General features: G+C 42.8%; 1 long non-coding RNA gene across 2 annotated transcripts in view; it reads right to left on the bottom strand.

Moving 5' to 3' along the window:
* LOC142055304 (uncharacterized) overlaps positions 1-13657 on the bottom strand; it is a 32757-nt gene extending 19100 nt beyond the window's left edge. Inside the window, exons 1-2 of one of the 2 annotated variants that reach the window (XR_012659893.1) lie at positions 13097-13657; positions 12765-12885 (exon numbers count right to left, since the gene is read on the bottom strand). This is a non-coding gene — a long non-coding RNA (uncharacterized LOC142055304). The remainder of the gene's footprint in view (positions 1-12764; positions 12886-13096) is intronic. The other variant, XR_012659892.1, reaches the window with a different exon arrangement.
* Between the last annotated feature and the right edge of the window lie 1736 nt (positions 13658-15393).

The following is a 15393-nucleotide window of genomic DNA, read 5'->3' as shown; positions in this document are numbered from 1 at the left end:
CATGCAGAAAATGAAAACTATGTAGCACACTCCCTCCAAGCCAGAGTGACAGACACCCTGTCTCCTCTTCCCTACCAACAGCCTTTCGGGGCCACACCAACCCTGACTGGTCAAGAGCACAGCTTTACTGACAGCGTACACGACAAGTAACAAATATGAGCTGGTGAAAGAATTTTCTTCTCTTTCCTTTTTTTTTCCCCCCTTCTCTTTTAGTTGCACTGAACCTATATAAGCAAATTATATCACTGGCTTTGCCAGTAGATGAGCCTTTCCATCTGGGAATAATATTCCATTGAAACTAAGGGATTCGAAACCCTTTGCAAGAAACAGGCAAAACTAACATGGACCAATCATTCTCAAATACACTATTTTTAAAAAACAGGGGCATGGGGGCTTGGGGAGGGAGGAGAGGGAGAGACTAAGAGACCCACAAGGGCTTTTCCAATTCTAGCTGCTATGGGCATTCTGGGAGAGAAACCCTAGCTTTGCCCTGGCGTAGCTTGAAGTTGAGAGAAAGTGGATGAGCAAAATGACTTAGAACAAGTACTGCTTCCTCTCCCCCTTACTTCAAGTAAGATGCTCCCTCAGCTGCCTTGCAGGGCCCCTCTACGGCTCCCCAGCAGCCAGGGCCTGGTGGGGAGAGCACTGAGGGGAACAGAGTTGGGGGCAATGCTTGACTCCCCCCCAAGTGTCCTGCATGGGCTGCACCAGTTGCTGGGGAGAAGCAAAGCAGCACATTATCCTCCTCCTTCCCCTCGCAGAAGCACAGTGGACAGGCAAGCAGCTTGCCCTGCATGAGGGAGGCAAGCTTCCTTACTCCAGCATTGCAGGAGTCAGTGCTCCTGCCTGCACTGCAAGAGGATGGGGGGGAGTTGTGCCCTCAGCCTGTCTCTGAAAGCAAATGCTTTTCTTAATCATTTCAGTATAATAACGAAACTTCCCACTCAGGCAGAGACCTTTCAGATGCTCTCAAAACTAAGCATCTTCTTCAGATTTGTTGCTGCAGAATGGCACCATAAACTACAGGCAAACCCATAGGTTTTTTCTATTGGTGCTGGGGGAGCCCTTACCTCTATGCATCCCAACTAGAGCTTTACAAACCCTGTGAAAATTGTTCTCTGTTGGTTTTTACCTAATGACGATGTGAGCCAGGGCATAACGCAATTGGTAATGAACCACATGTACCAAGCTTCAAAAGGTAACAACTTGTATGATTTCTGACAAGTTTCCGTAGATATCTTCTTTTACTAATGCTTAAACCCACTGCAGGGTCCTTACACATCTCTGTAGGTGCATTTCTCCCCAGGGGGATTTCATTAGGTACTACAAGGTCCCGGAGACAGGTGTGGGCCACTTTGGGCTGACCACAAAGGGGAATACAGAAGAAGGCTACAGGGTCATTTCCAAGCCAATAGCCATTTTTTTTTCTGTTTTCCAGGATACACTGACTAAATAGTCTCATTGTGTTAGAATTACCTTGATACAAACATCTATTACAAAACTTTCTGTTGAGATAAACATCTAGAAAAATTCAGCAAAAACTTTCATGTTAATTCAATCAATGCCCTGCAGGATAAGGGGGAAGAGCTATTAATTTTTTCCTGACAGTACTTTGTATTAAGTCAGCAAACCAACTGCACTTTACTTTCAGTCAATATACAAGTTCTTTGTATGTTTTGGGGTTTTTTTGTGTGTGGGTTGTTTTTTTTTTTTGGGGGGGTGGGGGGTGAGGGGGGAGATTGAAATTGCCTAATTTCACTGATTCAATCCATCTTCTGCCAGTCAAGAAGAGCTTTCAGCCTAGACAAAGACTAAAATAAAGCATACCAAATAAAAACCATGGACGTATAATTGTCATTTCCCAAAAGCTTCTTTCAGTCCCAGCTTCTCAGAAAACTACCCAAGCATTAAAGCTGCTGCCTCTCAGGGAAACTAATTATAACTCAAAAAAAAAAAAAAAAAAAAAAAAAAGGAAAAAACCCAACCCACATGTCTAACTGAATACATAAAGGATAATTATGTCATTAAAACCAACAAAACTTCAGATGGCAAAAGAATCACAAGGCAAGAATGGATGCGTTGGACACCATCAGGCTCCCATCAGATTATTCACAATGAAAACGCAGTCACCGAAAACAGTCTAGTCCTTGTGTGTTTCCACTGATACAGCTCAGATGTGCACGCTGATATTTTTGAGTCCCAGCAGAGCTGAAAGTGTCAGCAATTCATTGTTTACTGTCCAGACCAAATTGACTCTTCAAGCTCCTTATTGATACACAGACGGCCAATGCTTCATCTACCAAGGCGTGTTGATTGACACCCAAGTATAAGCCTTCACATAGCTGTAAAGAAGGATCCTTCTCACGTAGTCCAAGAAACTGCTCACAAAGGCTTTACTTAATCAGTGCAGTGCCATCTTAGTTGTGTTGACACAACAAAACAACCATCCTTTTAAGAAAAACTAAGTCCTGGAATCAAAGAAGCCCAGTGGGTGCTGTGAGGAACGCAGGAGGCAGAGGGTAGCTATGCTTTCTGGGCATAATTTCTCATGAAAAAGAGTTGCTACCTCTATCAGTACAATTGCACAGCCCCAAAGAAATAACAAGAGCATATTTGCTGACTAACTTCAGTCATTCTCTAATCTAACCTTGCCAACAAAGGGCTTGATAAAACAAGTTATTCTGTGAGCAGCTGAACTAATGAAACTCAGTTCTGTATGGATTTCTGTTACATACCCCCATACTACCACTGAAATTAGCCTGCTACATCCCAATGTCCCCTCTCTGTTACACCTTTGAGCTCTGCATCCCTCAGCCCTCCTCCCTGCCACAATGTTCTCAGGTTTTCTGATGTTTGCTCATCCTTCAAAAACAGTCATGTCCCCGAAAAGCTGTCAGTGCATGATACCTTCTAGGTATCCCTCCCTTGTTGCCGTCACCTATTCACCACAGTGGCCTCACTTATTTCTGTTTCCCATCTGACAATCTGCAGTTCCCCTCCAATCCCTTGCAAGTCACCAGTAACATCTCTGGATCCCACCAAACCTTTACTTTTCCATTGCTTTGGGGTGAGCAAGAAACAGCCTGTGCTGTAGCTGGTTTAAAACCACTCTTACAATGATAGAGCAGATGGGTTTTGTACATCGGGGCAAACAGAAAGGACCATGGCTGAATGATCACAGCTTTACCTTGAGGGGGTATTAATCAAACCTTTGGAAAATTTCCATCAAGTCTTCATGAAATTCATAGAAATGGTAATGCCTTTGAGATGCTTTCCTGTCTTTCCAGATTGGCTGAAATTTGCTGACAGTTTGAAAGTTACAGGGAGGAGCAGGGGGGACCGACAGATGGACAGACAGCCACTGCGACTGTATAAGCCTCATTTCCTTGGAAAACCAGATTAAAAATAGAAGAAAAATGCAGTGACTGACAGATTTAATTAACAAAAACATACAAAAGTTTTTAGTCCATTAACCTTCTTACTGGTCTAACTATTGCATGAGAGGTTTGGTTGCCTTTTCTGACAGAAAGTAACTCAGTGGTACAACGTTCCGGCGGCAGAGTCCCACAGACTCTGAATTCCTAGGCAAAAGACACCCTTTCCCACTGCTTCTTGGCATTAGCCAAGAGTTGCCTTTAACAGACACACAGAGATCTATTAAACTTCTCTTTTTTCCTTCTCCCTGTTTATTCATATTTAACTTGGAAGAGCTGCAGACTGGATAAGGGTATTAAGACTCACATTTGTAACAATGCGTTATGTATTAAGGGTATAAATCAAAGCCATGATGTCAGTGGAAAGGCTCTCACTAAATTCAATCAGTTTGGAGTGTCAGTTAATAGAGCTTCCAAACTCTTGGTGAGAAAGTGTCAGAGCATCTCATGTGACAGGTCCTTCAGGGAGATCAGCTAGGCCACCCTTTCTGTGCCGGAGACAGGCAGAATGAGATCCACACAGCACAGTGCAGCGATTTGGAGGAATACTAACCTGAGGCCCTCTAGCAATATAGCTGTTCAGGTTGTTTCTAACATTAGTGCAGACTGTGGTAGCTCCACTTTCAAGGGATACAATCCAGAAAGAATGTATTCGCTGATACAACAAAAATTAATAAAATTCTTCCTTTGCTCAATCTCTGCTTTTGTGATTAAAGTTCCTGGGTTTATCCATTTAGCCTAGGTGGTAGCTAGGATGTCTGTCTGAATGTTGCCTTGGATTTTTAACATCTTGACCACAGATCAGATACACTTTTCTTCAGTAATTCAACACAACCTTTAAGACACCCCCTTGTCTATTAAATGACCCACTAGAGGAACTTGTCCAACTGAAGTGGAATTTACCCAATGGAAAAAGTCAGTACAAGTCCCATGTAAAATTCAACTTGAAATGTCCTTGATAAGTGGTGACCAGACCTTTTTTGGGCAGATGTATAAAATTAATTCCATCTAAATATCAGAGGTGCTCGTTCTATGGGATACTGACATATCATACACATACACAGATCCAGCAATTTTTGGTTGAACCGTTATTAACCTTTTTGGCTGTGTGATGGCAGTAGGGCAAGTGAGAGACTGCACTGATAATTGCAGCAATATGCAAGGACAGCAGAAACTAAAATCACTGTAATTCATTGGAAAGTGCTTAATCTTCTGCCCAAGGAAATTAATGTCATAAAAAAGATTATCTGAGATAGGATACTGCTGGGAGAGCTCAAATCTTTTTTGATCTGCTGCTCTGCTCCAGGCAGGCTTTTTTTCAACCCATGCAGTGCAATCACACTGTGAAAAGTTCTTGAACTTTTTGTGACCCTAAAATGTGTCCCATTATTTGACTTTGCAGATGTAACCATCTGACAAGGGTCCCAGCCTTCCCCAGGGGTCTGGCAGACCCCACAGCCCTACAAAGACTACGAGATCCACCCTTGCAGCCTCACCGGTTTAGGTTAGCACCCTGCCAAACTGCCCCAGAAGCAGTCACCCCCTGCTCTCATGCACCAGCACCTCCATCCATTCCCAGCATGCCAGGGCACCTGCTCCCACCCCTCAAAGCAGTGTTCCTCAAAGCTTCCTGTCTGCTGCTTCTCCTGCAAACCACTGCCTATGGGGAAGGAATGGACAGATGTCAAGGTCAGCCCATGACTCCCTCACTCACTCTTGCTCTATTACAGTCAGTTTAGCCTTTCCACAGCTGTTAGTTTCATTGACTGCTACACCTTGTCATATATTCAGACTGTGAAATTTTGAAGACAGGCCTGCCTTCTTGTTGGCTATTTGCAGTTCTTCAGTGCACACAGACACCACAATGACATGAATACAGGTCGGCAGCCAAGTCAGCAACAGGGGACTGGTTGGGAACAGGGGTCATGAGATATGTGAGAAATTCAAATTCTTCCAGAGATTACTGTGATGATGAATAAATTCAACCTCGGCAAAGCTACCTTCTGTTGTGAGTATTTGAATGGCACAATAGCTTCAGAAAGATCTTTGGTTTTCTCTTATCTTTTGATATTTTTCCCACCAGTCTGATATAAAACCTTGTACTTTATTTCTACAGCCTTCTAGATACAGGCAGGAAGAAAACACAAACAGCTTAACTACTTGTGAGATCTGCCTGGGGGAAGAGATGAAGGAAAATCAAGAGATAAACTTAGCTATGGAAAAGGAACAGGCTACAAAAACTGTTTTCAGGTGCAAAGGAACCTCCTGGGAGCTGCAAGGATTTGGTCTTTCTAAAAGGAGAAGTGCAAGCAATTAGAAAAATAGCCATAATATTATTTAAGTTCAGGGAAATGGATGAGTCCTCAATTTTCCAGGTTGCAGAGACCTAGGAAGACAGCAGCTGTATGTTTTCAGAGCTTGTGTTTGGGTAGTTATGCACCAGAGAAAGTTGCTTTTTTTCTGACACTCTGAGTATACCATAAACTCTCATTTTCCGCAGGCATCAATTACAAGTATCTTCCACCTTCCTCTTTCTCAGCACATTTCCTGGGTTGTAAATAGTGAGGAACTCAGGAAGAGCACGCAGATGGCAGACAAGTTTGTGTAGTAGTAGCTGGAAATTTTCTGTTTGTTCAGAAAGAACTAAATCTACCTAGAAGGCACCCAGACACTGGAAACAAAAGCAAGAGGTATCAATGGGCTAGAGGGAAGCCTGGTGCTCCCAGAGGTGTGCCGTCCCAAAAGCATCCCATCAAAGGCCCTTAACTATTCAGCAGCCAGAAAATGCTAAAGCTGACTGAAAAACTGAGGGAGAAGGCAGCGTGAGGAAGGGAGGCATTTGCAACCGTATGCAAGTGGGCACCGAGTTAACATTTCACCAGAAACTTCATGACATTACTCCTTGATGAATGCTCAGACCAGCTTTACAGGAAATACTGTAAGATGAGGCAGCCTCTAACTTTAAATGACATTTACATCAAAATCCCAGGTAATGCTGGCAGCACTGCAAAGCCCCTTTGAGCGCCCTCACTAAGGCAGAAATTTTCATCTCTCAGGAGAGCCAAGAGTGGGAGTTCCTGGAAAACCAAGCCAAAAGCAGTTTCCTCATAAATAGCAGTAATATCAGAAGGTATCCTGGACCTCAAAGAGAAACCAGTGGGCCAAGGACCAGGTCACTGGGCTGCACCGGTCGAGGGGATGCTGCTCGGGATATGAATCATGGAAGCAGGGCAGTCACATCCTGTTATGAGATCGCTGGGTTTTTTTCCTGCTCCTTCAGCCCTGGACCTCTCTGCTGTGCCTGCCACCAAGGCTGCCAGCTGCGGAGGTTATAAGGTGGATGCCTGTCAACAGAAACTGAATTATAATCACTGGTTCGTTTCACCATGGCTGCTGAAGCAGCCATCAGCTGGCAACTGGGTTCAGAACAGAGCCTGTGGGTCAAAAACTTTTGTTGACACTGACTTTTTTTTTTTTTTTTTTTTTTTTACTTTCAATGGGAGTACAACACATGGGAAGGAACTATTCTGATTTGGTACCCCCTCCATAGCCACCGGCCTTACCTAGAGGTAAATGGTTGGCCAAACACAGCAGCTGTGGAAAACCAGGCTCCCCACCTGGTATACACCAGCTCTGAGGTAGTTTTGGTACACAAAATCAGTTAACAGAGAAGACCAGCTCTGCCTCTTATCAGTCTTTATGATAGACTCTGGAGCAGCAAACATTCATTTCACACCCAGGAACTTTGTAGGTGATTTTCTGGTTGAAGGCAACAGGACAGTGACAAGGACAGCATTTAAACTGCATAATGCAAGGGAAGAACTGTAGCCCCCACTTGTGCTGTTCATCTCATGCTCCTCAACCAAAGCCTAAATGAGGAAGCCCTGCCTAATTTAAGCACAGTAGGAACTTTACCATTGCCTTGCATGGGAGCAGAGTTTTGCTGCACAGCTGTACTAACACCTTCCCAGCCACTGTAGTTTTACAGGATGCCAGCAGACCTAACATGGGTGATACCATTTTTCCAATGAGTGCACTTATTAACAATGACAACATAGCTTGTCCAGACAACACAGCTGTGCAAAGGTCACCTTGAAAGGAATTGTGCTGTAGATCCTAGTATCTGTCTTAACTAGAAGATACAATTAAAAATATATTACTTTAAATAACCTCCAAGATTCTGTCCTCATTGCTACAGGATGCTGGGAAGGCAGGTGTCTAAGGGACTTCCCTTTCTTTGTCAAGATCTTCTTTAAAAATGCTATTAATGCTTAAAAAGCTATCTTTTGTTTAATTAGCCATTTAGAGCAGACAGGGAGTAGGATTGTACACACAAGCATGATCTGTCAAAAGCACTCCTTTGGTTAATTGGCACACACAGCAGATCGCTGAATAAGGCCAGAGCTTCTGTAAGGAAATAATTGTACAATATACCCCCTCTAAAACACATTAAGATCCAGTCTTCCTGCCATGGACATAATTTCCCCTGACCTCAGCAGGACTGAGCCCAGAGGGTGCACACCTTGCAAAGCCCTTCTGCTCCCATCGATCCATAGAGCAGGATCAGCCCCAGGTCCGGGCATTCAGGAACCTCCTGTGACAGCTGTGGGTTCCCTGGGTCCCATGGGAAGGCAGAGAGCAGGCAGAGAGGTGGCATAACAAAATTAGCAAAATTTTACATTCTTATCAAGCCAGAATCACCTTGCCCCACCAGACAATTTTACAAGGGTCTTTTGTCTTTTTGTCACTCTTGCTGTCAAAGTATCACTCTGATGTTTTCTACTCAAAGCCTGGCAGTCTTTTACCTGAAAATTAGCACCTGAAGATCTTTTCAAGGAGGAGAAGATATGAAGCTGGAGAGCACGCTACCATCATTTGCCCTAAATTATCGTTTGGGAAGTACAGCTACCTTTGGGCAGTACAAATATACCAGTCCTCTAGGGATACTCTGCCCTTCCTGGGGGGAGACCATAACATAAGCACAACTGGTAAAATGGTGAAATTAAGTGTGTTTATTCCACACACTCCAGGGAACGCTCTTGACCACAAGTAGGCACTGATCAGCAGTTTCTAAAATTGAAGGGCCGCCTGTGTCACGAACAGCACCTTCACCCACGTTGCCTGCTTTCTCTGGCCAGTTAAGGTTTGTAGGTCTGAGCAGAGCAGCAAATGTTTTCTAGTCCTGTCTGTATCACATTGAAAAGCTCCAGTGACTTTTGCCAGGTCATCTTCAAGTCACAGGAAGCGCTGGTCCAGGATGGCATGAGGCACTTCCATTCCCTAGGTACTGAGCATTGGTCCAGCTGTTCCCAAATTCAAGGTCATGACTCCATGTGGGCTGCAGGAATTATGACAGTATTTACAAGGCTGACTAGAGTTCAGTTTCATCCAATATCTATGTTAGTGCTACAGACCCAGAGTTATCCACCTCCATAGGAAAACTTCTGTTCCCCATCCACTAGAAGCAGTGTTCCCTCATAGTCTTCTTTCTGATTTTTAAGCAAGGTGAAGAAGCAGGCAGTGTAATATTGCATTTCTAGTATCCATTTCTCAAAATGTGTGGTACTATGAAAAAAAAACCCCAGTTACTCCAGATTCTATGTCAGTATTTCCTGTATCTCAGCAAGTGCTTTACCTAAGAGAGTGAATATGACAAAATTTGGATCCCTTCCTACTGTTAATATAGTTGAAGAATTTGGCAGGTGAAAAAATAGTACCTGTGTAAGTGGCTTTACAGGTAAAACAACCTCCCTCAGACATATTACAAGGAGCATAGATGTTATTAGAAACAAATAAACACAATTTCCCTGTCACAGAGCTGTACAACTCCTCTATGAAGCAACTGTCTGGGGCCATATGACAGCAATCTACTTACATACCAGCAATATGCTCTGGTAGGGAACAGATAAAACAAACATTAGATAAAGGATCAACATCTCCCTGCAGGAATTTACAGATTCAGCCAGAAATCCTTTACGTACCAGGCCTGTTAGGAAAACACTCTTTTCTGAAAAACGTACCCCGATAACAGCTTAACACTAAATAATCCCAAAGCCTGGAGAGCTGCCTTTCGCTTTTTGGTTTGCCTTGGTAAAGTCATTACTCAATTTGCACAATGTGGATGGATGGTATAGAGAAATGAATGGAAAAAAAATAGAAAAAACTGGGTTGAGAAGGATATTTATGCCAGCTGGCTCTGTCGTTCCCTAGGAATAAGGAAGCAGTAGCACTCCAGGAACAGCAACAACAAAAGACCCCAAATCCTTCTTGCTTTGCTGAGCACTTCAGAAAGTTGTCACTGTCTTTAGAAACACAGCTCTAAAATGTTCAAATAAAATCTGCCTCAAAACTATTCACCCATTTTTCTATGTCAGCTGTATAGCTGTATGCTATAACTATGCTGCAGTTAGCTCTTTTCGCATGAGGATCTCCCTGGAAGACCGGCAAGCGTGATTACACTTGTCTCATGGATGCCTGAAACCATCAGGATGCTTCCATGTGACCCTGCTAAAAGGATTTCTCCCATGCTCCTTGGAAGGGAAGCAATAAGGGATCCTCGGTGCAGCACAGGACTTTGTCTTTATGAAGGGATTCGTCCATGAAATTCATACAGACATATGGAGACCGTGTTGATACTGCAGCCAAGAGTCCTCATTCTTCACTTTCTTCTTTAATTTGAAATAATTCACAGCAAATTATACATCCTAGACAGTTTCCACTGTGCTTGTCATTTTAAAACATTTCAAGCATGTAAATAACTGACATAGATTCAGAAAAGGGCTGAATGGTACAGTGAAAGAAAGGCTCATGCTACTCAAACAGGCAAGAACCATCCTTATCAGTACCATCAACTCAAAGTGACACAAATTCAGTGCCTCATCTGCTACAAATGCAGATTCAACAGAAGTTTAGGTAGAGTTCATGGGGCTCAACATGTGCTCCAGCACAAGGTCCAGGCACATCTCTAATGTCCTTCTAGGTTTTAAAACTCACTCATAACGTGGCAAGACAAAAGCAGGGTTGTGGCCTCTTCTAGGTGATGTAGGAGAGGCCTTCCTGGAATTACCCTGGAGACAGGCTGCTGGATACCTAGCCAAGGCAGGCAAGAGCTGGATGGTACTAACTGGTCCAAAAAGGAAAATATAGAAGATTTAAATCAAAGATTAGTGACAGCTTTGGAAATCAGCTAGTCCATTGCACCCTGCCAGCCCAAAAATCTGTATCTCTTCAAACCCAGAGGAACTGTCAAAGTCATTACTGAATAACTAAGGAGAACAAAATATTGACTTCAAGTCCTTTGTGCTCATAAATTGCAGGTTTCATTTTCCAAGCTGCAAGTTTCCTTGCTAATGTGAATGCAGTACCTCAGGAAGTCCTTCCCGATCAGTTTGTTCATACCAGTGGTCACTCTGGTGGCCACACAAAGTACCCCTGTCATGTAAACTTCCTTTGGCAAAAACCAATTGTTTTTCTTTACTGTTGTGTGCATCCTTTAAAAAAAAGTCAGCTAAAACAATTTTCTTCCCATTCATTTTATTTCATTCTGGTCTTCACACACATTTGTGGCACAAACACACAAAACAAACAGATGATAACAAACTGCTTAAAACCCAGGGTTGCATGAACACTGGAGCAAATCTTGGGCCCAAAGGCTGAAGTATCATTCCAGCAAAAACCTCCTAGGATTCTATTGCTAGTTTGAACCACAACCTGCAGCATTAAGATAACATTACTTGTGGAGACTTGGACAAAATTTATGTATGAGGAAGCACAGATGTAATCTTGCTAATGCAAACAGATCTTATATTGATGGTAAATTTGATCCATGATACTGACTTCATTCCCCTTGGAGGTCCAGATAACTATCTAGTGTAAATCAGTCTGATTCCTTTGACTTCAGTAGGATTATAATGCTCAAAGCAAGTTAAAGATCTCACCCAATGACTAAGGAATATTTATTTATTTTCACTTAAAGCTGGCTTTAAGTTTCCAACCAGAGGCAGAGGGGAGCTGAACAAAAAATACTAACTAAACAATGCAAAAAGGAAAACAAGACATTATTTCTGCTCAGCTTGAAACATTTAGTTCACATTAAAATGAAAATCATTAGACTTACAAATGATTTTAACTTTTTTTCAAAAGAACCCCAAAAAACGTGTGTGGGGGGTGGGGGAAGTGGGGGAGCAGGGGCAGGGCATGAAAGTCTATGTCTAACAGTACTGTGTCAAAATGGAAAGGTAAAGTTTTGTTTCCAAAATACTGAAATTAATTCTTTAACTTAGTCAACAACTTTTTTTAAAAGAACAACAGGGCAAGTTCTATTCTATGTGATGTGATTCTTCAAAAACTCACTTTTTTCAGGCTCAAAATGACCTGGCCAGAGGGGCAGAAACGTGCCCTTTCAAGCAGTACCTAGTTTGTACTTTTTGTGACAGCAGCAGCAAGGGGACCTCACAATCTCATTCATCTCAGCTGCTCTGCTTTCAGAGTCTGTCCCGTACGTTTGATCACTTTGTAGCATGAAATAGTCTAGTAGCAATCTAACATTAGCAAATCGAGGAACTCAGTAGGAATTTGTTCTCCCACAGCAGAGCTGTGGTTGATAAAGACACGAGAGACCCCCATTCACGTGCAATTCCATAGGAGCGTGTGTGCTTAGCTGTTGCATTCATCTCCTATATCACAAGTTGTGTCACCAGGTACTTGCACACACTGCTCCGAATGCAACCACACGATGTAGAAGCCTTGGCACAGCAGTGTACAGCTGGCACTCAGCAGGTAGCTCAGTCTCCAGACTAAGTCACCTGGAGGCATGGGTACAACCAGCACCAAAACACAGACTCCTTATGTTTTAGCAGCACTAAAGGCTATCCAAAACCTTTTATTAGCTGAGAGGGACCTGAATGCCTGGCTCTTTCATCTGTTTCTGACACCTGATGGCCAGAGATAAGGTGCTGCTTCTGATCGAGGAGGTCTTTGAAAAGTTCAGCTGTTGAAATCACAGCTGTTCCTAGTCCAAGCCTACCTGCGGTGTGCCATGCTGTCAGCTTCTGCTGTCCCCTCTCCCCTGTGCCACAGCCGATGTGGTTCACTGCACCCATCTTTCCTCCCTCCCCATGCACCTCCTTGGGCCCCAGCCAGATTCTTCTGCAAAAACAGCTCCTGCCTGCTCCTCAGTCCCCCCTCTTCCCTGCTCTTCACCCCCATCAACTAACATACAAAGTATAGGATGTCTCTATACATCACGGTCAATGCATTTCATCAATATAAAAAAAGCAACAACTGCAGTTGTTTAAAATGAGGCAAAATTTGGATAAAACAGTCTCTTACCTTGTAGAGACTGCCATGGATTCTCTCAAAGCCTTGTGAGCTCTTGCCTCCAGGGAAAACATATTCAGTGCCCAAATGACTTTTGGCTGTTCCTTGGTATTGCGTGACAAAGGTTTCACTCCTACCAAAATAACATTTATTTTGGTGCATGCTACATAGTCTGATATCAATCAGAAGGAATTAGTATGGTACAAGTATCTCATACCAGGGACTGTGCAGACCCTGAATGTGTGTGGCCCTTAAAACCAGTTGAATTCAGCAGACATAAACCCTCAGTTGCAGCAAAAGCAGCTTGGCGTTGCCTATTTCTTTTTAATAGCAGAGTTTATTACCTTCTCACAGCTGGTGCCTGGGTGGTATCAGCCATCTGGAATTTGAGCTTCTTTCTAGGAACTTCACTTTACCAGTTACATTTTCATTTGCTCTTCAGATTGAGGAAGCAAGTGAAAACCAAGAGTGTGGTCTGCTCCAGGATCCTCTGAATTGCGCTTCCCATTTGACTGCTACCATCTCCTCGCTGATTTTGTTGCTAAGTGTTTATCTTCATAATGGATGGATTTGATATTGCCTTTCTGGAGCTCTCTTCTGACAAGGAATTTTAATTTGAGGTGACTTGTATGAAGTCCTGGCAGGCCTGATCCCGAGAAGAGCTTAGCAGGGAGCAGGGGTGCAGTCAGCTCTCCTGGAAGAACAAGACCATAATTTTTAGTGTGCAAGGTGGGCAAAGACAAAAGCACTGACAATTTGGCCCTAGGAGACTGATTTTCAGTACAAAACAAGTAAAACTCAGCATAAGCTTTGAATCATAAAAGTAACATTTATTCATTTATTAAATACATTTCACATTAAACTAAATGGGAATCATCCGATTCAAGAACAGATTTGTGTTAGCTAGACAGTCAGGAGAGACCCTAAAGGCTCCTTCCTTTTTCAGATTTTATTTTTTTTAATTTTTGCTTTACAACAAACTATAGAGATTAGCTCAGCTGTGGCCCAAGCCATTTTATGATTATTTTCCAATATAAAGACATATTCCAAGTCCCAAATGTGGGGACTGGAAAGGAAAGGAAAACTGATTAGAGAGCTTTTGGAGAGCACTAGAACAAAATAAATGAGAGGGTGGTCACCCTCCAAAGCTTTCCGATAGATAAACAAACTTCAAAAGCAATAAAAATTCAGTGTCTGTCCTGGATCCATAAAATACGCCTTGGTTGGGAGCATTAGTTTTACTACCCAGCTTTCAGACATGGGTTGCTATTCCAGCAGAGTGCAAAGGTTGCCCAGCAAACATCTGCCTGCCTGGGGAACAGCATCCCCAAACACGCCTGATAGCTGTGCTTATCAGACACTGAACTGCAGAACTGATCATTTTCCAAATGGCTGAAGCAATGAAATTCACTGTCTAATTGTCGTATCTTCACAAATCTCATGTCTGTAGTATTTCTGGTTGATTTTTTTTACCATAGTCTTACACTTCACTTCTCCTGTGAAGATTGCCTTGTACATGCTCTTACCACCCTCTTACCCCACATTATGCAAAGAGAAGCAAATGACATTTTCTTGTGGTTTGCATAATCTCATCCATATTTATAGCTATATGAATTTTGATACAAGTCTTTCCCTATCCCTTTCCCTTTCCCAATACAAAGATCCTGTAAGGCAGAGTCCCAAGGAAAATCTGAAAATTTGCTATAGTGACTCACATTTATTATGCTCCATCCAGACTTTTCTTATATAAGGCTGAGTCACTCATTAGCTGAATCTTTGCAAAGAAAGAAGAAAATAATGGGTTTTTTTCAACAAATATTCGAGTCTGTTTTCTCTGCTATAGCAACATGGGTTATGGCTTCACCAGAATTTTGATTTAATACCCTGTGACTTTCCTACCTTTTTAGTATTTCATTTATCCAGCAGCATCCTTTGGGACAGCATTTGCCTTTTCACTTTGACTCATTTAAAATAGAAAGAGTTGCGTACCCAGAAATTTCTGAACATCTTCCTCCATTTCACATGCTATGGGCATTTCATATTTATTTTCCAAAGCCCCAGCAACACATTTGTCACTGACATGCATTTGTCTCTCTGTACATAAAAGTTCTGTTGTTGGAGAGGTTATTGCTAGTTTAGACCTCTAGGTTGCATTGCCTTACATGAGCCATTACCTGCTGCCAAGCCCACCTGATTTGGGGAAACAGAGCAGATGTACATCTTCCACTTTGCTGGGTACCTGAACGAGCCTCCCAAGGACCACGTTTCCTGCAGAACTCCACCCCAGATCTTTCCCGGTGGGCCCTGTGAATCCAACATGTTTGAAGCAAAATGCTAGGGCACCTCCATTTCTGATCAAACTTTATTATGGTCAATCACTTTTGTGTGGAGTTAAATAAAATTGTCATCCTCACCCTGCCCTTTACCTTTTTTTTCTTCTTCATCTTTTATGTTCAAAGCACACAGGTTTTCCCAGGAGAAAAGAAAGTCGTGGTCCACATCATAGTTCCCCAGGCTTCACTGGTAAATCTTGACTACAATGTTGGTGGGTACTGTCTAGATGCCAAACACTAAAGCAGATTTACCAGATTTCCACAATAACAGGATTTAGGGACCCATGTGACTTCAGCTACCCATGGAA

Source organism: Phalacrocorax aristotelis, chromosome 3 (genome assembly GCF_949628215.1).
Source record: "Phalacrocorax aristotelis chromosome 3, bGulAri2.1, whole genome shotgun sequence".
Classification (NCBI taxonomy): domain Eukaryota; kingdom Metazoa; phylum Chordata; class Aves; order Suliformes; family Phalacrocoracidae; genus Phalacrocorax; species Phalacrocorax aristotelis.
This window is presented reverse-complemented; position numbering and strand designations above follow the sequence as displayed.